The sequence below is a fragment of the Magnolia sinica genome, chromosome 12, assembly GCF_029962835.1.
Source record: "Magnolia sinica isolate HGM2019 chromosome 12, MsV1, whole genome shotgun sequence".
In the NCBI taxonomy this organism is placed as follows: Eukaryota; Viridiplantae; Streptophyta; class Magnoliopsida; order Magnoliales; family Magnoliaceae; genus Magnolia; species Magnolia sinica.
In genome coordinates this window covers 68,666,524-68,692,171 of record NC_080584.1, presented here as the reverse complement: position 1 = coordinate 68,692,171, position 25,648 = coordinate 68,666,524, and the positions used below count along the sequence as shown (strand labels likewise).

Genomic DNA, 25,648 nt, shown 5'->3' with positions numbered 1-25,648 from the left:
TGCCCTAAAAGAATCTCTCCAACTGGATGGACGGTGTGGATACAACAAAACAACATGGTGGGTCCCACAAAACTTGGACACATCAGTTCTGTAAGGAATCCACATCTCCACTCATTGTTATAAAAAACCACTGTTTTAGTAGTGTTTATTTACAATCCAACTTGTTGATAATATAGAGAAGATCTACATGAAGGGAAATTACAAAGATCAAATTAATCCAAAACTTTTGTGACCTGCGGAGGATTTTTAACGGTCATTCATCACTGTTTTGATTGGTATGGCCCACCTGAGATTTAGATCTTATGATTTGCAATGACATCCCAAAATATGATGGAAAAACATATAGACAGTGTGGAAATACAAAAAATATATAAAGGTGGGCCCTACACATTAGGGTAACATCCATGAACGAATTAACTAAATAGGAAAATTGTACTATAAGGTCGACCTCATGAAACTTCCCGTGAGGTCGAGCTGTGTAGGCCCCATCATGATGTATGTAGAACATCAACACTGTGCATTTGATGTATACCCTTTAGGTCATAGGATATCCCAAAAATTAGGCTCACATGAGTTTTGGATGCGGCTGAAACTTGGTATGACCTCTCATCTAGGCCACACACATAAATAAGGGGCTGGATCTATGAATCACATCTAGGTGGGCCCAATATATGATTATGAATTTTTTAATGGGAGGGTAACCCCTCTCAGATATAGTATGTGGTGTGGTCCACCCAAGTCTTGGATTGACTTTATTTTTAAGCCCATTGCCCACCATGGAATGGTACATCTGACTGATGAGGCAGATCTAAAGTTCAAGTGGACCTCACCATAGAAAAGAGTGGGATAGTGACACCCACTGTTAAAACCTTCTTAGGGCCCACCACGGTGTTTATTTGAGATCCAACCACGATGTTTATTTGAGATTCAACCTGTTTATAAGTTAATACAACCTGTTTATAAGTTAATACAGACGTGGAATAAGGGAAAACATAAATATTATCTTGATCAAAAACTTCTATGGCCCAAAGGAGTTTTTATTGGTAGGCATTCAATCCCCGTTGTTTTTGCTGTGGGTCCGACTTGCACCAACGGTTCAAAGGAGATCAAACTTACATGGCCTCCATGACGATGTATTTATTATATCCACACTGTTAATCCATTTGTAGAGATCATCTTAGCGATGTATTTATTATATCCACACTGTTAATCCATTTGTAGAGATCATTTTAGTGCATGAGCCCAAAAATGATTCGTATCCTAAGCTCAACTGGACCACACAAAAAATAGTAGTGGGACAATGATTCTCACCGGTAAAACAATTGTAGGGCCCACTGTAACGTTTACTTTCCATCCAATCTGTCAATAATATCACACATACTTGGATGAAGAGGAAAACCAAATATGATATTGATCCAAAACTTCCGTGACCCTCGAAAGGGTTTGGATGGTAGAAGTTGGCTTGAGTAGAAGTTGCTTTGGTGATTTGTCAGAGGGCCACTGCTGGTCATTTTGGATATGTTTTCTTGCTTTCTATATGATGGGAGATCCTAATGTTCACGTAAACAGTAGGTCAGGTAGATGTGGTGCAGTGGAGTTATGTTCTTTTTCTCTGTACCTGATTTTTGTCTCGTGCTTCCTCCCTCTTTTATCCATGGATTTGCCTACGCAGGTCTTGGGTGTTGATAGTGGTGATGTTTGGTGTTTCCTGTGTTGCGGTCCTTATGATTCATGGCACCAATGGAAGCTAGCTTCTGTTGAGTTGTATAGCTGCTGGTTTTGATAAGGTGAGCCCAGAATTTAGCTGGCGTGGATCCATTTGTAGAGGCTGTGTTTTCTTTCGTTGCTATTGTAGCTCCAGTTGGACGTTTTCTAGGCCTATTTTCCAATGGAGTGTACATGAGGCAGGGGGTTTTGTTAGAGAGAGAAGCTGTGGAGCCAAATGGCGCTGGTTGGCTTCAGTTGATCCTCTGATGTTCTTTAAGCAGTTCTTTTCAGCGTATTCAGTGTTTTGAGTCGGGCCGCTGTGTGCTCCTGTTGCGATTGCATGAGTGTCTTTTTTCCCACTAGGAGTTGATCTCTGCTGTTATTTTCTTCTTCTTCTTCTTCTCTCTCTGTCTCAGATGTTGAAGATCGGAGACTATATGATAGGTGAGGTGAGGCCTGTTTTTTTTTTTTTCGGTTCCCACCCAAATGGTTGCACATTTCATGTTCATATCATAAAATTTCGGGTGGCCTGCTTCCACCTTTCTTGTAAAAGAAAAAAGTGATTAATTCTCCAAATGAAAATGTGTATGTAAAAGGTAACATTATAACACTATTTTTTATTTTTTATGTTGTAAGATGAGGTCAAGCCATTACAAGAACATGGTGAAATTCACAGCTGGACCCTCTAGGGCATGAAGCTGACCCCTGGTTCCACCCACTCACCGGGCTTCCAGAATCGAGACAGTTAATTCATTCTTTGAGCGGATTTTAGCATCGGCTGAAGATTGATCTGATTCAACAACAGCCCTCGCGACAAAAAATCCTGGCTGTGTAGGTTTTGGAAGTGTCATAGTTTCACTTCCGAGCATGAGGACAACCGATGATATGTTAGGCCTATCTGCTGCATCTTCTTGAACACACAATAGCCCAATGTGAATCCATCTGAGAACATCAGTCTTTGGACATGACTCCGCTATCACAGGATCTATCAGCTCCAATTCTCTTTCAGAGCACCATAATTTCCAGGCCTATAATGTCACATATCATGTAGTGTTTTGCATTAGTAGTATGCTTATATCAAGAAGCAGAGATTGAGAAGGTGGATTTAATTCAGGCTTCAGGGAGAATCCTACGTGAGCTAGGAGGCTCTGAGAGTATTCCGGAAGATGGAGACCACTGTTCCTTTTTCCACTTATTATCTCTAGCATTAGAACTCCAAAGCTATAAACATCTGATTTCACAGAAATAATCCTCCCATTGCATACTCCGGTGATATGTAGCCGCTGTTATAAATGAAAATAATGCAAGAAAGATTAGAAGTTATTTATTTATTTATTTATTTAATTTAATTAATTAATTAATTTTTTTTTTTTTAAAAAACAACTAGAAAAGAGTAGAAGTGAACAGGACTTGAGTGAGTTCCACGGGCACTTGCTAATGTGTCACATGTGTACACGATTAAAGACACTTAATCAGGCAGGCCAAACTGCATCCATTCCCACACACATCTATTTCTTTTGGAAATGTGAGGTCAACTGGAACCTGCTTGGCAGTCCAGTCTGATTTTTGGGATGGTGAGGCACATACCTTGGTAATAGAGATTATGGGACAAGAATATATGTCTGAAGTAGAATATTGTTTGGCAACTTACTATGTTCCGACAATTCGATTTGTGTTGACCTGACTTTCATTTCCACCCAAAAATCGTGCCATTCCAAAATCTGAAATCTTGGGGTTCATCTCATTGTCCAACAAAACATTGCTGGCTTTCAGATTTCGATGAATAATTCTGAGTCTTGAGTCCTCGTGAAGGTAAAGAAGGCCCCGTGCAATTCCAACAACAATATCATGACGTCTTTTCCAGCCCAATAGAGCACGCCTGAAGGGATCTAGTAATTAAGAGAAAATAGATGCACATTGAATTAGATTATGTTTAGGTGTCACATCTTTGAACGGTGGTCAGTTGACATCAATGTCCTCCCGAACCTGATCTATTAATTTATCCAATCAAAACAGACTGGCCCATTGCCTTGATATTGGTTGATTACCCACAACATCAGTTATCGCAGTGGCATCCACCTTAGACCCTCATATCCACAACAATCAGAACAGTTGTGGGAGAGTTTTGCCATTTGCTCAGAGCTCATTTCACATGTTAACGGCCCAGCTTGAGCTGTGAATGTGTCTATGCATAGAATTTAGAAATTGAAGACAAGGGAAAGAGTCAAACCAAAGAGAAAGACGTCAAGGCTGGTGTTGGGCATGTATTCATATACGAGAAGCTTCTCTCCACTCTCTATGCAGCAGTACAAGAGCCTCACCAGGTTCCTGTGTTGGAGTTTGGCAATCAATGTCACCTTATTCTTGAATTCTGCTAGACCTTGCCCCGAACTCTTTGAAAGCCTTTTCACTGCTATCTCCTTCCCATCAGGTAGCCTGCCCTGAAATGATTCCCATGCAAAGTCGATTAGAAAACATAATTAGCTAGTCCATGGATTTATACTGTGTTTGGCTTGTTCAATTCCACTACTCTTAGGCTGCTTTTCATATATTTGAAACTGAGTTCAATTGCTCACCTTTATGTTCAATAAAGTTTTGTTGCCAAAAACTAACTATATCTTCTAGAGCTTTCTATGTAGATAACTTAGTGTTTCTCCTTCAATAGATACTAGTGATGGACAACGATAAAAACTTGTTTATCTTTTGAATGGATGACTCTTCAAGACAATTTTGTACACTAATGAACACAAATGACGAGGCTTTTAGAACTCATCACACTAAGGGAGACCATTTATGAGCTTCGCTAAGCTCACTACAAACACCACACTCTAAACTCTCCTTCTTACACCTCTCCATACTCTTTCCACTCGCCTTCCTTCAAACCCTATATACAATGAGCTGTTGCAAGCAATTAAGTGAGAGACACCAACTATAGTTACCACTTAAAACATCCTCAGAAGAGCCCATTGACCCCTATTTTCTAGGAGTCCCCAAAATGAGTTCGCATTCCAACACTCTACAGTCTCCTTAAACATGATAGGTCATGCCAAGTTATTTATTTATTTTTTATTTTTTTTTAACCCAAAAATTTCATTCCACCAGAAAATTTACATCCATTCAGGAGTATCCCAACAAAAAGGGCGGATCATTCCCATCATAAACCCCAAACTGCACAAGAACTGCCTGAGAAAGGAAGAAAGAAAAGAAAAACAGGAAGCAAAGGAAAAGTCCCCATCTACTGAAGCCTAATGTTCCTAATGCTGACATTAACGATGACAAGAAAACCACACACAAGTCTCGGAAGGGCCGCGCGAGTAGCATACAACCTGTTGGGGCATCCCTCACTTGCTAGGCGAGCTAATGCATCCGCAACTGAGTTCCCTTATCGATAAATGTGGTTGAACGCAAGGTTGAGGGATTGCCGGTATTGCTGAATCTCACTCAGCTTGTACCAAATCTTCTAAGAGCTGGGCCTATGAGGATCATTAACCGAATTAGCAATGGTCATCGAATCCATCTCCACAATAATATTGGAAAGGCCCATGTTGAAGCATATCCTGATGTCATCTAACATGGCCTGGGCCTCAACAATTGTGTTGGTAGAGTGGCCATAGTTTCTATGAAAGGCAAAAATGAGATTACCCTTGTGGTCCCGGCAGACTCCGCCACCCCCACTTGGACCCGGGTTACCCCTCGAGGAGCCATCAACATTCATCTTCAACCAGCCATGGGGGGCTTAGTCCAATTAATTTTGATGAATCTTCTAGCAGGGGAAGACTGAAGTTTGTTGATCTTGAGGTCATACCAAGTTCTTTTTAAACTTCTCAAACACATTGGTCTTTAATGGTTTTGTGAAGATATTTGCAACTTGATCTTTTGTTATATGATAAAACACATCAATGATTTTGTGAAGATATCTACAATTTGATCTTTTGTTATATAGCATATGAACTGAACTTAATTTTTCTATAGCCATTCTTAAATGAAGTGATACTTGGTGTCGATATGGGACTGAATGAAGCCATAGTGTCAAATCAAACATGGGAACTAATGGATTATTTCCTGGTTCTAAACCCATAAGATGTACGTGGGTATTTAATTAAAAATATAATACTGATGGGACTATCCAAACCTTTAAGGCTAGATTAGTAGCCAAGTTCTTTAGACAAAAAGAAGAAATATATTATTTTGACACATATTCTCCATTAGCTAGAATAATATCCATTATGATTTTATTCCTTCTAGCATCAATACGTCATCTTCACGTCCACTAAATAGATGTAAATATAACTTTCCTAAATAGTGACCTTAATGAGAAGGTACATATGGAACAATTCAAATGGTTCATTCTACCAGGGAATGAGAAGAAAATTTGTAAACTGATTAAATTTTTATATGAATTAAAACAAACATCCAAACAGTAGCATGAGAAGTTTGATTTAATAATATTATATCATGATTTCATATATAATGTAACTGATAAATGCATATATTCTAAAGTTAGTGGTAAGTGTATAAATATTATTTGTCTGTATGTTGATGACATGTTAATAATAAGTAATAAAATAAAAGGTATAATTGGAATAAAAAAAATTTTGTATTACGTATTCAAAATGAATGATTTTGGATTAGTGAACTGGCACCCAAGTACATTGAGAGCTCCCAAATATATCAAATTCTTTCTCAGTTCAAGAACGTTTCTCACATTTGTCAGGATATAATCGGTTCCATCAAATATCATGATGCACACCGATCCAATACCAACAACCTTATAGGCAAAGTCATTACTCATACACACCTCTTTTTTTTCAAGAAAATGTGCTTCATTGATATAAGAAAATAATTACAATCCTTGATTTTGGGGATCTCTAGGAAAAAAATGACCTGGGGAAGCCTATCATATCGCTAGATAGCAAAACGTTGGGAGAACAAAAAAACTCTGCGCCGAAACCACGGGATGTTGTGCAACCCCACTAAATATCTCTGATCGGCCCCAAGCCCACCTTATCTAGGAATAGGAGGCCTTTGATCTGGGGAGGGAGATCAGCAAAATGCTCGAGGAAGACGGAACCTTGATTCTCACTACCTAGGTGAGCCAGGACATCCATTGGGTCGTTTCCTTCCCTAAAGATGTGGGAAAACACTATCTGACCCCTGCTCTTCAGTCTAATGATCTTGCATAACTAGTAGCTCCATTTCCAACCCGGGTGGGATAGTCCATTTAGCACATTCACTACTTGCATCAAGTCTGACTCAATAATGACTTGATTAAAGCCCTTAGAGAGGTAGAGAAGCAGCCCATCGTGCACCGCCTGGAGCTCCGCATAGGAGTTGGATCCTATCTCATAACTCATCAAGAATGCAAACTAGAACTGCCCCTTGTCTCCCCTGCAAACTCCGTCGCCACCCGCTAAACCGAGGTTCATTCTGGTGGACCTATCCACGTTCACCTTCACCCAATGGCTAGCTAGCTTGGTCCACTTCACCACCACCAAGCGTTGTCTTGGGCTGGCCCTGGCAAGGGGGGACCGAGGACCGGCCTAAGTTGCTGAAAGCCACACCAGCAGCACCAAGAGCGATCCTCTGCTGCAGAGAGACACCTACAGGACTCGCATGCAAGTGGGGCCCGCTGGCAGAGGGGCCGTGGATGGCCATCATCCACTAGTGGACTCGCGCCAACAAGGACGTGATGGAGGTGGATTTCCCTTCAAATCATGCTACATTTTTGGATTTCTAGACCTCCCACAGAAGAAATCTCGGGGCCAGATTGTGAGCCAGGGAGGGCTTGCTGTCTGCAGTATGCGCACCTCACCACTGCAAAATCCTAGCTTCCATCGACGTGGCTGGCAGAACACTTATCCCAAACATGACGCTCAACCGATTCTAAGCCTGGCCCGCTAGTTCACTTTCCAATAGGAAGTGATTGATGGATTCCACCGACGTTCTTCCCGCTGAGCTACTACTACAACAAACGCATTTTGACACGAGCTGGATCCCACAAACCTATACCGCGTCATCAACTGGAATGGCCCTATGCAGCACCTTCCAGAGGAACAACAATATCCGTGGGGGCATTTTCACATGCCACACCCATTTTTCCTAGCCTTTCCATGCACGAGGCTCTCTGCTAACTGACCAGGCTGAGCTGACTGAGAAGCATCTTGACGGGGTAAGTGGCCAAAAGGGAACATTTGGGCCATCTGATAAATAAAAGCCTTGCCAGAAAATGTAGTTAATTACATCCTGGGGAAGGAAATTGAACGCTACAGGCAGGGGAAGAGGGCCATTTATGCCCAGGAATTGATTCACCTACTAGGACTGAAATGAGGGAGGAATTTGAGTCATCACTAGACTTTGGAGGGGGCCCAGGCCCGTCCAGTTGGTGTTCTAGAGGTTGCAGTTGCCAGACCCAAGCTTCCACTGAACTGTGGCCTCTAGAAGGGGAAACCAAGCTCAAACTTTCTTCCATAATGGGGAAGGGGCAGGCGAGAAATTTTTGGCGTATTTGGAGCTCATGAAAGAGCCCCACAGACTCGCTCCTACTAGTAAACCAACTCTTATATAAGGTCATGTGGTATGAAGCCCCCAAATTCAAAATTCACTCGTTGTTGAGATATCCAAATTTGAATGCGGTCATAACGTCACAACCACCTGCTACCTCACCAGATTCAACTTCATTAGACTCTTTCGATGTTTCATTTGATTTATCTCCCTTCTGGGCTTTGGGTTTCTGATAATCCTTCTTCATATGCCCCACATTTCCATAATTCCAATACTTTATCTTTCATTTTCCCCTGGACTTGGATTGAGATCATGAGTTTTCCTTCTCCTACTCAAAATTTCTTCACCTAGCAACCGACGTGTGCGTAAAGGAACCACCGATACTATCATTCTTTCTCAACTACTTCGAATGAAGGGCTTATATGATAGTTTCGATGTCAATACTCTCCCTATCGTGACATAGTTTCTACGAGACTCTCGTAAGACTCTAGAAGAGAGTTGAATAGAATTAGGGCTTGGTCTTCCTCGTCAATCTTCACTTTCACACTTGTCAACTTTCAAAGTAATTGATTAAATATGCTGATGTGTTCATTAATATCTGACCATTTTGTCATCTTTAGATTAAAGAATTGATTCTTTAGATACAGACGATTTGAGAGTGATGAAATCATCTACATGCTTTTTAACTTTGTCTAAAGACATGTGGTAGTCTTTTGATCAAAGACATTATAAAGGACCTCATTGGACATGCATAATTGAATCGAGGTTTTCACTCTTTCATGTAGTTCTTTCCACTCTTCATCGTCCATAATAGTCGTAGGATGCTTCTCTGTACCAAGGAGTACTTTTTGCAATTCTTGATGAACTAGAAGGTCTCTTATCTTCACCTTCTATAGTTTAAAGTTATTTTTCTTGGTGAACATCTCTCTCTCATACTTAACATGTAATATCTTCATCTTCATGTTTCATATTCAAACTCAAATCCCAATGTATGGCTTTGATACCACTTGTTATGAGCCACAAAAGCAAACCTTGAATTTGAATCAAACAAACGAAAGATAAATGCAACAAAGCATGCTAGGAAAAACATGATTTTACGCAGAAAACCCTTGTGGGAAAAAATCACGATACAAAGTGATAAGCAAATCCACTATAAAAAGGAATTATAAGAGATAGATCGACTTACATATGGAAAACCCTTCGAAAAATCCTAGCCTCTCTATAGCATAAGCTCCTATCTCTTAATGATTCCTTGGAATACCATAATTCTACATTACATGTATATATATATATATATATATAGCATCACACCTAAAATAGGCAAAAACAATTCATGCAGTTATGTAAAACTATGCACGTTGTCGATCTAAGCATTAATCAATCGATTTTGATCAAGCAACCCTTGATTGATCAAGCCCTCATATTCGATTAATCGAACACGCTCAAAAGTGTTCAGAAAATTTTCTTAGTTTTTTCTGAAACATGTCGATTGATCGACCCTCAAATTTCAATTGATCAAATCTATTCAAAATTGTCCAAAGACCAATCTATTTAATCCAAGGCTTACTCAATTGATCAAGTAGCTTGTTTGATCGATCGAGATACCATATTCCTGCACAAATTGAAGACATCCTGACAACAAAATACTAAGCACGCATAATTCTTATGAGACTTAAAGATGTGCCATGAATAGGGTGGATACATGCACGAATACAATCTAAGGTACTATTCTAAAATAAAAAAGCATATACTTCTTTCTGAAAGTGCACTGGTTTGTCAATTAGCGTGAGTGTTGAGTCAACTAGACTGCAGAGCCTTATAGGAAGATTGATCAAAGCGTCTGCCTCAACTGGATGTGTGCACGAACTCGCCACAGGTAAATTTAAGCCTCACATCCCGTGTCCCAAAACACCAGGTATATAAAACCCTTAAAACAAATTAGAACATCATAGGATTTTTAAGTTAAGAAAACTTTTTCAAAAAATCTCTAAGTTTTCTTGCTTTATCGATTTATCGATAAAAGGGTTGATAAAATCGAGATGTGCTATCGATGTCCTCGAAAACTCAATCGATAAAATCGAATGAGGACATAAAGTGTCTAGCAATTATATATACATCTGGATGAAATTATCGATGTATCGATTCCCATATCAATATCATCGATATTTGAATCTCGAGTTTATCGAAGTAGACTCAATATAATCGACAGCAGAGTATTTGTGTCCCTGTTTTTTATAGGAAAATCATGAAGACCTTCGATATATCGAAGTACCCTCGATATCCTCAGAATTCAAATATCGATGATATCGGAAAGCCTTCGATGATATCGGTCTTGGACACAATCTTTTCAACAATTTTTTCAGGTAGTTTTTATTTCTGATCAAGGGTCACTCGATAGAATTGATATTCAAATATCGATGATATTGAGGTAGGATCGATGACATCAAGAGTGGACAGAAACTTGTCCAGCAAGCTTAGTAGAAAATCCTTTGGATTTATCGATGCATCGACACTGCCTTCGATATCATCAGTATTCAAATTCCGATGATATCGAGTGTACCTCGATTATATGAAAAATTTCGAAGCTAGTCTCTCTCATTTTTCAAATATCGAGGAATCAATCCTCGTATCGATAATATCAAAGTTTGAAATCCGATGACATCGACACGTGTTTCGATGCTCTCAATTAGTTGGCAAAAAGTTTCAATAGCGTATGACATTTGAGTTTGTGTCATCAAGCGGCAAGTCGATACAATCGAGAGTATACGCTCGATGATATTGACCCTGCTCGATAATATCGAATTTTGTCATAAATGTGAACGTTTTATATCTGTTGGAACTTTTTGCCTATAAATAGAGAGCTTGTCTTTAGTTGCTAACAAAGAAAGAAGAGAGTGCTTTTGAGTGTTTAACCTTAGATCATTTACCCAAAGCCCTTTCTCTAAAGGGAGTTCATCCTCCAATCCACCCTCATCATTGATATTCAATAGAGCAGATTAGGGAATGAACTTCTACATTCAAGGATCATCCAGCTACTACCTTAATGGCAAATCATTAAGCTGGGATGCCTTGAATGCGTAGATGATTAGAATCACTCTATCTTCCTTATAGGAAAACATTTTATAGAGTAGGATTTCGTCTTCACCTTGACCCAACCCGAAGCCTTGTATTGGTACATCATTTGTGTTGCGGATCAAGGAAGCAGAAGATTCTTCGTCAACAAAGGAGGAGATCTTCGACAGCGTGTTGAATGGGACTCATCCACTTATCTGTAAGTTATTAGAGTCCAAAGGACACTTGTGATCATTCCTTTTTAGGATTGGGTCTAAGGTGTTTCTCACCCCTTCAAGCCCTCATAGGAGGCCTCCGGCGGAAGTGTACGTGGTAGGTGTGTTGTGTTGACCCTTGCTCTGTGGAGAGCATAACAATTAGGGTCTTGTAAAAGATCCTTGACCAGTGTGCCTAAAAGTGGGTGCGTTATATTGACATTTACTCATGAGAGTATAAACAGTGAGGTTCCTTGTGTGGATCTTTGGCCAGTGTGCCTAAAACTGGGTGCTATGTGTTCACCCTTGTTTAGGAAGCATAAATAGTCAGCCTAGGTGCAGGTTGTAAAGGTTGAAGGTGAACCTGATTCAAAACCTTAGGTTTGAGGTGAACCGCTGTGAAACCTTCTTAGTGAAATCCGGTACACTCAAGGGTTGAGTGCGGTTACCGGGAGTGGAGTAGACAAATAGTTGAACCACTATAAAAATGATTGTGTTTGAGATTGCTGTTGTCTTTCATTTGATTATGTGATTTTCTTAATTACTTTCATAACTAATTATCTGAGATCACACCTCACACACACTCACAGTCATATCCATCATAGACTAGTTTGCATTTTGTTTATCTCTCAAATAGTTTGTGATTGGATCCTCTACCAGGCTTGGAAGCCAGTAGAGTTACTCTTGAGTAATCCTAATATATGCTTGTTATTAGGATTAGTGTGATAGGATTTTAAAATATCATAAAATTATTAAAAAGTCCTATTCACCCCCCTCTAGGACATATTGGCATATTCCTACTTCAACTAAAGCGATCTTTACCGCAATTTCACTTTCTTCTCATTTCATATATATTAGAAATTGAAAATGAGTTTATTTTATACTAAATACTTACCAGTTTCTCCTCCACAAAATGGTTCTATCATGTGGCCCTCCAACAGCGAGAGTCACCCTTCTGTGCCTGAGCTAGCCATGTGAGTGTTTTTCTCATACTTCCAAAACTTGGTAAGTTGATTGAAAGTTGGCAGGTGGGGGCAACTTTGTTGTGATTGAGCTTATCGAATTTCATTGTGGAATTCGATTCTCGTGTGGTTAAAAAAGCAATCTCTAATCCCTTGAAATGGAGTACTTGGAACATTTGATATTGCTTGGGGTTTATTGAGCAGAGGTGGATTTCTACCAACTCCAGGACCTCTATTGTCTCGCATGAGGGCAATGTAGTCACTAATGGTCTAGCAAGATTGGGTAGCACTGATGAGCCCAGTCGGATCTTTGGGAATCAGTTGGATCTTTCATTGCTCATTAGGGGTTTGTTATCCTATGACAATGTGGGCTTGGGGAGGAGTAGGAGAAAGGGCCCCTCCAATCATTTGGCTTAGTTTTTTAATTTTTCTTTTGAGTTGTCTCCTAAAATTTTGTAGTGCTTGGGCTTTGAGGGCTTGAGTTCAAATGATAGGTGTGTCCCCTGCCTTTCTTGTGAGTCCCACTCAAAAGTTTGTATACCCTTTTTATCTATTAACAGAGTTATAGGTGGTGTCCTCCTACTTTCCAAAAAGAAATATCTAATTTGAAAATCCCTTATTTTCAAGAAAAGTCCAAATTTTATTTAAAGGAGAAAGAACTATACAGAAACACACATTCAAGAGGACTCGAGGATTAACAAAAACTACCCCAGGATCTCCTATCATATACCCACAACAAAAAACCTGCACACCCACAGAACATTACAGCCCTTTCCTCTCTCTAATGTTACTTAGATCCACCCGAGAAAGGAATAAAATACCCCTAATATCCTGCGATAGGTCTGACAATGTTAGGAACAAACAGTTCCCTTCGTTCCCACCACCTAGTCTGGCCAAAGCATTTGCAACACCCTTAACTTCCCTGGGAACATGTGAGATTGGAAGGTTGGCATCCCTTTTGAGCTTTTGCACTTTTTCCTAAGAATATAACATCTTCTAATTTAACATGGAGCGACTGTTAAGAGAATCGACGATAACTTTGGAGTCACTCTCCACCACAATGTTGGAGTATCTCGGGTTGCAGTAGAGGGAGAGCCCTTCTAGAAGAGTTCAAAATTCCACTTTATTGTTAGATCTTGGCCATAACCCCTGAAGAAGGAAAATAAGAACTCCCCGTTGATGCCACCACCTAAGCTACGTGGATAACCACGAGCTAATCCATCTACATTCATGATCACCTAGCTCTTCCCCGACTTCAACCATGAAACTAGAGAGAAGGATTTTTTAGGAGGGCGGCTCAACTCAATCCCAAGGAGAATGAGAGCTAGTTGGGCTGACATTAGGGGAGTCTTACGGGGAGTAATTATTGGGAAGAATACCACCAACCACCTATATAAGTTCTATATCAATGCAGAATTGTGCATCGGATATGGAGATCTAAAGGGATGGATGACTTACCTTGTTGGGACGTCATTCCTGAAGATAGGATGCTAAGGTCTTCCTCTCCTTACACCCTTTAGAGAAGTTGTGATGGGGCTGTAACTTCAGTCGTTGGTGTTGGATTGGGGACCTAGCCTACTTTTATAGTTACAGAGGACAGCAGAGTTTGAATCCCACCAAAACTCGTCTCTCGACGGCTCCACACGAATAAGACAATCCTAGTTCCTCTAAAACACTGTGTATGTATCATAGTTATAACACTCCACTCCTTAACATGAATTTTTGACGTATCCAACCCTTAGGATAATCTAGACCGTTGATCAATAAGGTCCACCTTATAGAATTCTTATATTCTCCCACTTGGGCCACATTTGAACAATGTTAATGATAATCTTTTGAAAAATATGTTTTGATTTGAAGAAACATGCAAATGGTTAGTCGATTACATTGTTAGATAATACAGGTAATGCTATATGACAATTTGGTCCATCAAGACTGTTAGTATCGAATTACGATAGTCATCACAACATTTAATTAAGGAAAAGTGAGGCTAAGCGTGGTCACAAATACTAAGAGTCTTGATGACATAGATCTAAAACTAGAAAGTATGGTATAAGGATTACAAACGTAATGTGATGATGTGCATCTATCTTTAAGAGATCCCGAAGCTTTCAAATGTCCCCAGTGAGACATGATTGTAGTTCTACTTACTCAAATTATGTTGCCCATACTTAAAGAGAAGCAGAATTAACTTTATATCAGAATTATCAAATAAATTTATTAAATGAAATCTCTTTAATGTCTGTGAAAATAAAATACACTCAACTCCCACTAACTGAAAATATTTGTGGAATCAATGACTCCCATGGATGTAAAGTGCTTTTGAAATGTCGTGATAGGGAGCCCTTTAGTGAACGGATTCGCAATCATCTGCTTAGTGTCGATGAACTCCAAAGACACTTGATAATTTTGAACTTTTTCCTTTACAACAAGGTATTTGATGTCGATATGCCTCGACCTTAATGTGTGGTTGTTGTTACTAGATAAGTAAATCATAGCTGAATTATCGCAAAATATTCTTAATGGTTTCGAGATATGCTCCAGTACCCGCAAACCAAAGAATAAATGTTGTAACCACAATGCCTGATTAGATGCCTCATGATAAGTAATTAATTCAGCTTTCATGGTAGATGGGGTTGTAGTTGAGTGTTTCACGCTTTTCCAAGATACGACCCCACAACTATCATGAAGGTGTAGCTTGAGGTGGACTTCTTAGTATCAACATAGCCACCATAATCTGCGTTTAAGTATTTAACCAACTCCAAATGGTTAGATCTCTTGTAGGTGAGTCCAAAGTCCGAAGTCTTTTGTTCTTTGTAGGTAGTGTAAAACTATCTTTGAAGCTATCCAATGTTGCATACCTGGATTGGACAAGCATCTTCCTAACATTCCAACAATAAACGCAATGTCTGGTCGCGTACAGACTTAGGCATATATGATGCTCCCTACTACTGATGTGTACAGAAGTTCATTCAATTCTTTTCTAAATCATTTTTGGGACACTGGAATTGGCCGAATTTATCATCATTTATAATGGGTGACTGTCCATGAGCACAATTTTGCATGTCATACCTTTCGATTATCTTAGTAATGATAAGCTGAGCAGTCCACGAGATCTGTCACAACAAATCTCAATTCCAATGACATAAGAGGGTCACCAAGGTCCTTCATTTCAAATATTTGAGATAAGAATTTCTTGGTGTCGCTCAATATCTTGATGTCATTACTAGTTAATCGAATGTCATCAACATACAAAATCATCATAATGAACTTACTCCCACTAATTTTAATGTAAATACATTCATTTCTAGTATTTTCTACAAAGCTACATGAGGAAATTACTTCATGAAACTTTAGGTATCAATGTCGTTATGCATATTTCAACTCATAGATGGATTTATTTAGTTTACAAACCAAGTGTTCTGAACCATGGGCTATAAAACGTTCTGGTTGTAAAATATATACATTCTTATTCAGATCTCCATTGAGAAATATTGTTTTTACATCCATCTGATGTAACTCTAAATCCATATGAGCTACAAGAGTCATTCTGATCCTGAATGAGTCTTTTTAAGATACTGGTGAGAAAGTCTCCTTAAAGTTAATGCCCTCACGCTGGTTAAAAACCATTGGCAATAAGTCTTACTTTATATCTTTTGACATTACCCTTGGAGTCCCGCTTGGTTTTAAATATCTATTTTCAACTAAACGGCCTTATTCTAGAGGGTAACTCAACAAGATCTCATACTTTATTGTCCTTTATGGATTTTAACTCATCTTTCATGTCATCAAACCAACAAGAAGGATCAACACTTTGTTTAAATTGTACTAAGGATTCAAGATCCTTTTCCATCCCAATGTAAAACTTGTGCCCCTATAAGTATACGATGTATTCGTCTCGATTTATAGGTCTTCTCTCTCTTTTAGATCTTCTCAATGATTCAGCTTGTTGGGTATGACTTTGATATTCCTCATTAGTAGGTTGTACATGAGATTCAACGTGGTGTTTTGTAGTGACTATAGGGTCGACTGCAACATTTATATCCACGTGATCTTGAGTGACTATGACAAGAGTCACAGTCCTTTCTTCCTCAAATACAAAGTTTCTAATATTCGTGCTCCCATTGTTTTCATTATCCTCAATAAATATGGCATTCTCAATCTTAACAATCCCGATATAGTGGGAAGGGTAGTAAAATCGATAGCCTTTTAACCTTTTTGGATATCTAATAAAGAAAGCTTATGGTTCTAGGATCGAGCTTCCTTTCATGCAGGTTATAAATTTTTGGCCTCACTGGGACATCCTGAAACATTTACATGTCGGAGACTTGGTTTTCTCCCATTCCACATCTCAAAAGGGGTTTTGCTTTACTGCTTTGCTGGAGACCCTGTTAAGGATGTGAACTGTGATTTTGATCACATCACCCTATAGAGATTATGGCAATGTCGAATTGCTAACTATGTTTCGCACCATATCCATAAGTGTGAGATTACGCATTTCATCCACACCATTCTGCTTTGGAGTACCAGGCATAGTGTACTGGGCGACAATGCCACAATCTTGTTGGTATCTAGCGAATGGCCCTGGATTGTGACCTGATTCGTCATATCTACTATAGTATTCACCACCACGGTCAGATCTGACAACTTTAATTCTTTTATCGAGTTTATTTTCAACTTCAACCATATACATCTTAAAACATCCAGGGCATCTGATTTTTCACTGATAAGATAAAGATGCCCAAAATGAGAATAGTTATTTATGAAGGTAATAAAATATTTGTGTCTACTCCATGATGTCATAGGGAATGGTCCACAAATATCCGTATGTATCACCTCTAAGAGTCCTACACTCCTTATTGCATCTTTCTTTCTGGTTCTAGTCTGTTTTCCTTTTATGCAATGATGCATACTTTATAGTCGGAGAAGTCTAGAGAGTGAAGAATCCCTTCTCGCACAAGTCTGTCTAATCTCTCACGAGATATATGACACAATCGCTTGTGCTTCAAAATGGAGGAATTCTCACAGTCCAGTTTACGTTTAGATCATGTTTTATTTTCATACAAGTCATTAATATTATAGACGTGTGAGGCAATCAAGTCTAGCTGGTATAGGTTGTTCACTATATAGCCGGTGCCAACTTTAATCAAATTAAGGTAAATATTGAATCCTTTATTCTCAAATTGGAATGAATATCTTGATTTATCCAAATGAGAAATAGAGACTAGATTGCACCTATAGAAGGCACACAAAATGTATCTATCAAATCCAATAAATAACTATACTCTAACCTAAGCCTATAGACTCTAATTGCCTCTACGTCGACTTTAACACCATTGCCTACGTATTCTGAGCGTTCTGTGTCAGTTGGTGGCTTGGTCTGTAGTACGTGCTACAAGTAAGTACATATGTGAATAGTGGTTCCTTAATTTATCCACCAAGAATTCATTGACACATCAGTTAGATTAGATTCAAAACAGACTGGAATAAAATTATTACCCTTCCTTACAAGCCATTGCTTATACTTTATGCAATTTTTCTTTTGATGGACTGGCTTCTCACAAAAGAAGCAATTATTACCTTTAGCCCACTTGCAGCTCGATCCATTCCCAGTTCGGTTTTCAACAGGAGGATCGTGGGGTCATAAGGATCCCTCGTTAGAACCATGTTTTTTTTTTTTTTTTTGATTATGTCCATGTACATGTCTTGAGGTTACAAAATCAATATTTTGACTGTTTTCAAAGGATTTTGATGGCTCAAAATTTTTTGAAGTGATCTCTAAATGTAAGCATCATATGACTATCTCTAAGTCCTCTATTCGTTGAACATAATCAGACTCGATTAGGATGGGAACTAGAATTTTAACTGGTTGTAAAATATGTTCACATTAGAAGATTGTTTTACATAGAACAATTCATGAATAAAACCAAATATTAGGCAAACTTATCAATTCAATTGATTTTGGGCTTTCAATTGAACTTTATAGGATGAAAATGGGCCCAAACATATGGTCCTGCTGAGAGTCGGTTACATCATCATTACTCCTCCTATGAGAGGTAGCGATAATATGTAAGTAACTCTCCTGAACATGAAGCTAAGCGATGCCAATGATGGAAATCTGAGACACTAAACACTTGCAAGTAGGATGAGTCTTTCAACTTTACATTACTAGCATTATTTACTTTACCCCGTTCATGCCCCTGCCAAACTGTGATTGTTTGTGTTTTCGTCACTGTTCGCATGAAATATGAATGAAATATGAATGTAATCCTATAATGAAATTCCCAATGTCAAAAGTCTTGATTCGTGAAGATTTTCACTGATTGAGGTCACTGTGGTGGCTAACACAACCAGATTCAATTCCACAAATTTTTTTGACATATGATTGCAATTTTAATCCTACCCTCAAAGGATTAACAATATAAATTAGACTGATTTGGCCTCCAAAGCGGTTGATGTTGATCGTTGGGAAAATGAGGAGCCTTAAAGAGAAATAGACAGGCAGTTTTCAACTTACTCATTCTAACGATCTATATCAACTCCTAAAGGATAGGTGATGGGCTCATAATTAAGCCGAATCAAGACAATGTATGATCTGGTCATCAGTAATAAGCATTACAAGTCTAGTACTTAAGATTTACATGATAAACAGTTAGCATGGAACAATTCAGATGGATGGTTAGATCCTTAACATTAGTGTCCATAATATGGACAAATCAAATCTAATTCATAATCTCTACATGATGAAAGGTCCATATTCTTTATTGTTCATCAAGTGAATAATCTAAATTATACGCTCATTTTAAACTAAACAGACAACTCAGATCTAAGCAACGGATCCCAAAATAGGCCCCAAAGGGAAAGCCCAAACATTAAATGTGCATTCAACATTCCCTGAGTTCAGTTGCATTAAAATAGTAAGGGCCTAGAATAGGATTTCAATCAAGTTAATCACCAGGCCTTAAATGGGTCCAAAACCAATTTAAAGTGTGCCCATAAATTATTAAACGAATGTGAACTAAATTGGATGGCCCACGAATAAAGTTATGCCTGGTGAAGAGCCCATGTCATGAGGCAATGGGCCCCACTTCCTGACTTTAAATGGGTACAAGCCCAAGGACCAGGCCCATTCACATGGCAACAGGTAGGAGCCCAATTAACCAAACTGATGGCCCACAAGGTCTAAATGGGCTCTGATCCATTTGGCAGGGCCGCTGAGAGGGCCCATTCGACCTAACGAACAGCCCAATAGAAGTTTAATTAAAAAGGGGCCCGAGAGGAGCTCTCACCCAAATTGAAAGAAAGAAATGAGAGGAGGGGCGAAACCCTAATCCTCGCCTTCACTTTTGCTGCCACCTCTACAACGGCCGTTTGACTGCCACAGCTCACGAATCATCATTAGCTGAAAAGAAATGATGGGGAGAGAAGATGCTGCAGGCATACACAGCCCTGAAGACGTTCATGATGATGGGCCAACTACTCCATCTATCGCAATTGGGTGTCAGATCGCTGGAATCAATGGCTTTCGGTCGGCTTTTCCATAATCCCCACCTATTTCAACTGTCCATGTTGATGGTAGAGCTTCATGTGACCCCACAACTATATTTTCTTGCAGAGATCTGATAGGGTTCGAAGAAACCATCTCCTTTCGAGCATCGATGGTGTTCTGGCCAAATTGGGAAGTGGGGGTGCCGCAAACAAGCTCTATCTCATCCAGGATGACCTCCCCAGGCCCATCAGAGGCTCCATTCGTCTGGACAGATCAAATTTTGGCTTTTAAAGATCAGTCAAACCAAAATCAGGGATCGGCTGAATCTCGATCTTCTTCCTTTGCCTTTTTCTTCTTCCTGGCTTCGATCATATCCTGCTCTCATGGGAGACCTCTTTCAGCTCGGGACAAAATGTTTTGCTTCCTCCTTTTCTCCAGCAGCTGGGCGCAGTGCCATATTCATCTGAATATTCTGTTCCCCTGTTTCTTTTTTCTGGTTTTGTTCCTCTCATATGATAGGAGTGGCTTGCTTCTTAGCTGGGCCCTCCCGAATCATTCTTGTATACTTGTCCATATCAATATATAGCTCTTTCCAAAAAAAAAAAGCATCAATGGTGGTCACCATAGGTTATGACATCAATATGGACAATGGTATGATGGATTTTCTCGAGATGACCAAGGTGCGACTGCCTTGCCTATTGCTTGTCTTCTATTGTATTAGTTTATAGGGCCTCAGGAGTAATCGAATAACTTTGAAATCCCTATTTGGATTTTGAGATTCCCAATTCCATACATGGAAAATCAAAAATCCCTAATTAATGATTTTGGAATTCGAAAAATCCCAGTTTTTTATTTGGGAAATTTGAAAAACCCTAATATCTGTACTTGGGAATTAAAATCCCCAATGTTGGCTTTAAATTGGAAATCCCTAAATGTTGCTAGATTTATGAATCGATTTCCCTAATTACCTAATTTGAGATTCGATATCTGAAATCCCTAATTATCTGTATTTGGGATTCAAATCCCTAATTACCTGAATTAATCTTCATACCTGATGCACAGATGGCTCTGATACCAATTGTAAGTTCTATATCAATGCGAAATTGTGCATCAAATATGGAGATTTGAAGGGTTGAATGGCTTACCTTGTTGGGACGCCATTGCTGAGATATGATATTGAGGTCTTCCTCTCCTTATACCCTTTAGAGAAGCTGTGATGGGGCTGTAATTTAAGTCGATGGTGTTGGATTGGGGACTCAGCCTAGTTTTATAGTTACAGAGGACAGAAGAGTTTAAAACCCACCCAAACTCCTCTCCCTACGGCTCCACACGAATATGACAATCTTATTTCCTCTAAAACACTGTGTGTATCATAGTGATAACACTCCACCCCTTACATGAATTTATGAATGTATCACAACCTAGTGGGGGCCACTGGTATACCCGATCACTGTTGATCAATAAGGTCCACCTTATAGAATTCTTACAAGTTACAACCTCTTGATTCTGTCGATGAATCTGTTATCATTCACCCTGATCCCTTCAAACCCACTCCCATTTCTTTCTTTCCATATTTCCCACATAATCAAGCTAGGGAGTAAACCCCTAATCACGTTGATACAATCCCCATAAGACGCAGCCGTCCACCAATGGACAGCTCGTCCTATAAATGACAAATCTGACCCTAGAGAGATGTCAAAACTGGGTCCAAAATAAGCCCATACCTTGGAAGCTAATTCTCTTGTCGAGAAGAGATGGTTTGGGGATTCAACATTTGTTAAGGCTCTGCTATCACCATAACAGCATTTATATTTGGAGGCCAAATGAACTCACTTCACTTGTACCCTACCATCAACTGGAACCACACCATTCAATAGCTTCCACATGAAGTTGGATATCTTTCGAGGCAATTTCAAGTTTCATACCCATTTGGATCAGCTTTTGCAATCACCCCTGCTCTGAGGATTTTTGAGGCTAGGAGCACTAGTCTTCTCGCATTGACTTACAGAAGCCTTCTTCAATAATGTGATTGAGCACCACTTGTGGCAGGAGGCCCTTCCAAAGTGGGGCACAAAAGAGGACAATCTGGCCCAAGAAACTCATGAACCTTTAACCCTTGGAAACTGACTGGAATGGAATGCACGCTCCAAGATGCCAACAGGACAAGCCCTGTCCAATCATCATGTCATAGGCTGCACTCACTTGTGCCCACTAGGACAAGCCCTATCCAGTCATCACATCATAGGCTGCACTCACCCGTGCCCACCAGCAAGCGCAAGTGGTTCTCAACTGCTAGAAGAAGTTTATTAATGCTGGCCCAAAATGGCAAAGATGAAGAACCACCTGATACGGAAGTCTGATCATTGTATTTTGTTCATATGAAAGACCCCTAGAGATTGTCCACTTTTCCAAACATCACCTCCCAGGCCAACTTACAGCTGAGACTGCACATAACTTCTTTCATTTTTATTTTTATTTTTATTTTTATTTTTAATTTTTAATGCCCAAACCCTCCTCTAATTTGAAACTCCTGATTCAACTCCTCGTAACAATATTTTAAGCAAGGTGTAGAAAAATCAGTTTTAGAACCAATTCATCCCCAACTCAGGACCACTAGTTGGGGATGAATTGCAAACATTTAAAAAAATGGAAAATTGATGAGAAGTAAAATTGATAACCTCTCGTCAAGGAATAAATGAACCTATAAAAAAACAAAAAAAAGGTCATTTCATATATGATGAGAAAGGAAATTTACAAGTATGGCAGGGTCGGGGAATAAAAAAGGAGCAGCCAACCCAGCAGGAAAGAAGGTAAAAAAACAAACAGCAAAGTAAAGAAATGAACTATCTTTCTCTGATGTAACCTAGCTTGACCTTGTCTAGGAATAGCCTACCGCGAACGATGGGAGGGAGGTCAGCTATGGAAAGGAAAGTTCTGTTGATCTGCACACCACTACCCATACGGGCAAGACCATCTGCCACTGCATTAGTCTCCCTAGGAGAATAGGAGATGGAGGCCTCAATGTTGTCCATGAGAGAATGAATTCTTATCAACCAATACCACAGGGCCCAAGAAGAGGAGGCCTTGTTTCTGATTAAGTCCATTGTGGACTTGGAGTTGCTGACAATTTCCACCTTGGAGAAACTTCTCTTAATGTAAAAGGCTAGTCCCTCCCAGATAGCCTTGGTCTCGACCCGGCCATTAGAGCCAATCCCAAAACCTGATGCAAAGGAAAACATGAAAGAACCAGAGCTATCCTTAGCAATTCCCCTACCACCCGATGGAACTGGATTACCCAGAGCAGAGCCATCAACGTTGATCATAATCCAACCAGCTTTAGGCCACAACTAGTGAACCAAATGCATCTTCGCTGGCCTAGCTCTATCACCGTCCTGGCCCAACTGACGCAGGACAGCAATGAAGGAGCTGAGAGCAAACTTGGGGAGAGGGAGGCGAGAGAAGAGTAGCCTGAACCAGTGGTTGATTCTGAAAATGACTCTGGCAGGAACAATAGGAAGATCTTCCATCTGAGCTGCGTTTCTAGCCATCCAAAGTTCCCAGAGGATAAGAGCAGGAGCTAGGCCTCTAAGGGAGAGGAATCAGTCAGTAGACCCAGCCACAAACCAGCATATGGAGGCTTTGAAAAAGGCTGAGGGCTAGGAAGATGTTCTTGGGATGTGGAGAAGGTTTTTAAAGGTTTCCCACACCTGAGAAGCTAGCTGGGCTATGGAGAACACATGGTCAATCGTCTCAAGATTGGGAGTCAAAGAGTGGGGGGGCAGCAACCACATTTAGAGGCCATTGAGATGTCTTTCGCTTGGATCCTGGAGTCGACAGGGAGGGCGTGATGGATGAGCTTCCAGGTGAGGAGGGAAATCTTAGGAGGAAGGATGGAGTGTCAAACCCATTTGGACCAACTCCGTTTAGCGCTAGAGAGATGAGAGCACGACCAAGCTGAAGCAGTACTGAATTCCCCAGATGGAGAGTGGATCCAAATCCTGCAGTCATCAGAAGAAGAGGTGCAGAAACCCTCATCCTTGATGTGGTCAATGACCACCTGAGGAAAGAATTAACTAGCGTGGGGATGGTCTCGCCAGCCATCCGGGCCAATCCAGTCCTAGACACGAATAGGCTGAAGATGATATGGCTTGAGGTTCCAGTTTTTCAATAGGCCAAGACCAGACCAGTCTATATCCTAGAAATTGCAATCACCCCTACTGATGAGCCAGTTGGAGTGGGCAGGGATGGAGGGGAAAAGGGAGCAGATTTTCCTCTAGAGGGGGGAAGCATATGCGGCACGACTGGAGTCCCCTGGGTCTATCACATCGGGGGCATATTTCTCCTTCATGAAAGAAGCCCAACAGCTGTCGTTTCCTTTGCACAGAACCGTCCAAGCCATCTTCAAGTGGAGCGCCTTCATAACACTATTGAGGCTCTTCACATTCAGCCCTCCCTCGAATATAGGCAAACAGATGGATTTCTAGCTCATCCAATGATGGCGATTTCTTTTGACCTCCCAACCCCAAAAGAAATTGAAAAAGGCTTTTTCTAGCTCCTCAATCAGCCCTGAAGGGACCACCACAGCCGTCATGATATGAAAAGGAACAAGTGAACCTAACAAGCAATCCAACTGACGACTTGTTGACAATGCTCTGCTTTTTGAAGTTGAAGAATGGGAGAACGAGAGCGGGAACGGGCGCATTTGAAATCCCCTTGGGTAACAGTAGCTCGACAAAACCCTAGATCCAGCCCTTCTTTCTTCTCTGTTTTCATCGCTAACCTCACTTTCGACACCACAACTGAAGACATTTATCGTATCTTTAGCAGATATGGAAAACTGGTGGACATTTTCATCCCCTGGAACAGAACCCTAAATCGACCAAGAGGTTTCGCTTTCATCCGATTTCGCTACGAACAAGAAGCATATAATGCCATTGCCTATTTGCATAACCGACGCATTGATGGAAGAATCGTCACCGTCACCTGGGAAAAATCCCCTTCAGTAGGTTCGCCCCACAAGCAGTAACCGCAGGACAAAAGGCAGACAAAGCATGCTCAACAACAAGATCTACACCAATTAAATTGAAACAATCCTCCAGTTTGTAAAGATCTACCCCCACAGAAGCGGCAAACACAAGAAATCAGACCATCAGGACCCTCTCAGATGAGATCCTTCTCCCAAACGGTGCAAAGCAATCCTCCTCCTCTGAAGCCGTCATGTACCCCATCTTCAGACCATCTCTCAATACTGGGATTCAACATTCAGACGGATGATGGGGTGGTGAGACACCTCAAGTGGTCGCTTTCCAATGCCCTTATGGTTACGGCAGAAGATGAGTCTACATTGATTCTTCACCTCATTGATGTATTCTGCAACTCAGCCATTGGCGGTTTACAGGTGGATTTCACAAGAATCTCCCCTAATCAGTTCCTGCTAAAGTTCCAATCGAGGGTGGATATGGATGTGTTCGCTTCGGATCGTGATCTGCACTATCAGATGAAGCTTCTCAATGTTCGGCAGTGGTCTCCGGAATCAACCGGTCTTCTCCAAGGTACCTGGATCCATTTGATTGGAATTCCACCCCATGCTTGGCACCCAGATGTGATCACAGACCTAGCCAAGAGGTTTGGAAAGCTCCAGGAAATTGATTCAATATCGGTCCACGACAATTTTCAAAGTTTCGCCAGAGTTCGCATATCACTCTCCTCGCAACACAACATTC

General features: G+C 40.3%; 1 pseudogene; it reads right to left on the bottom strand.

Annotated features, from left to right (window-relative positions):
• Positions 1–1,388: 1,388 nt before the first annotated feature.
• The window catches only part of LOC131221586 (G-type lectin S-receptor-like serine/threonine-protein kinase B120), a 55,752-nt pseudogene continuing 31,492 nt past the window's right edge, over positions 1,389–25,648 (bottom strand).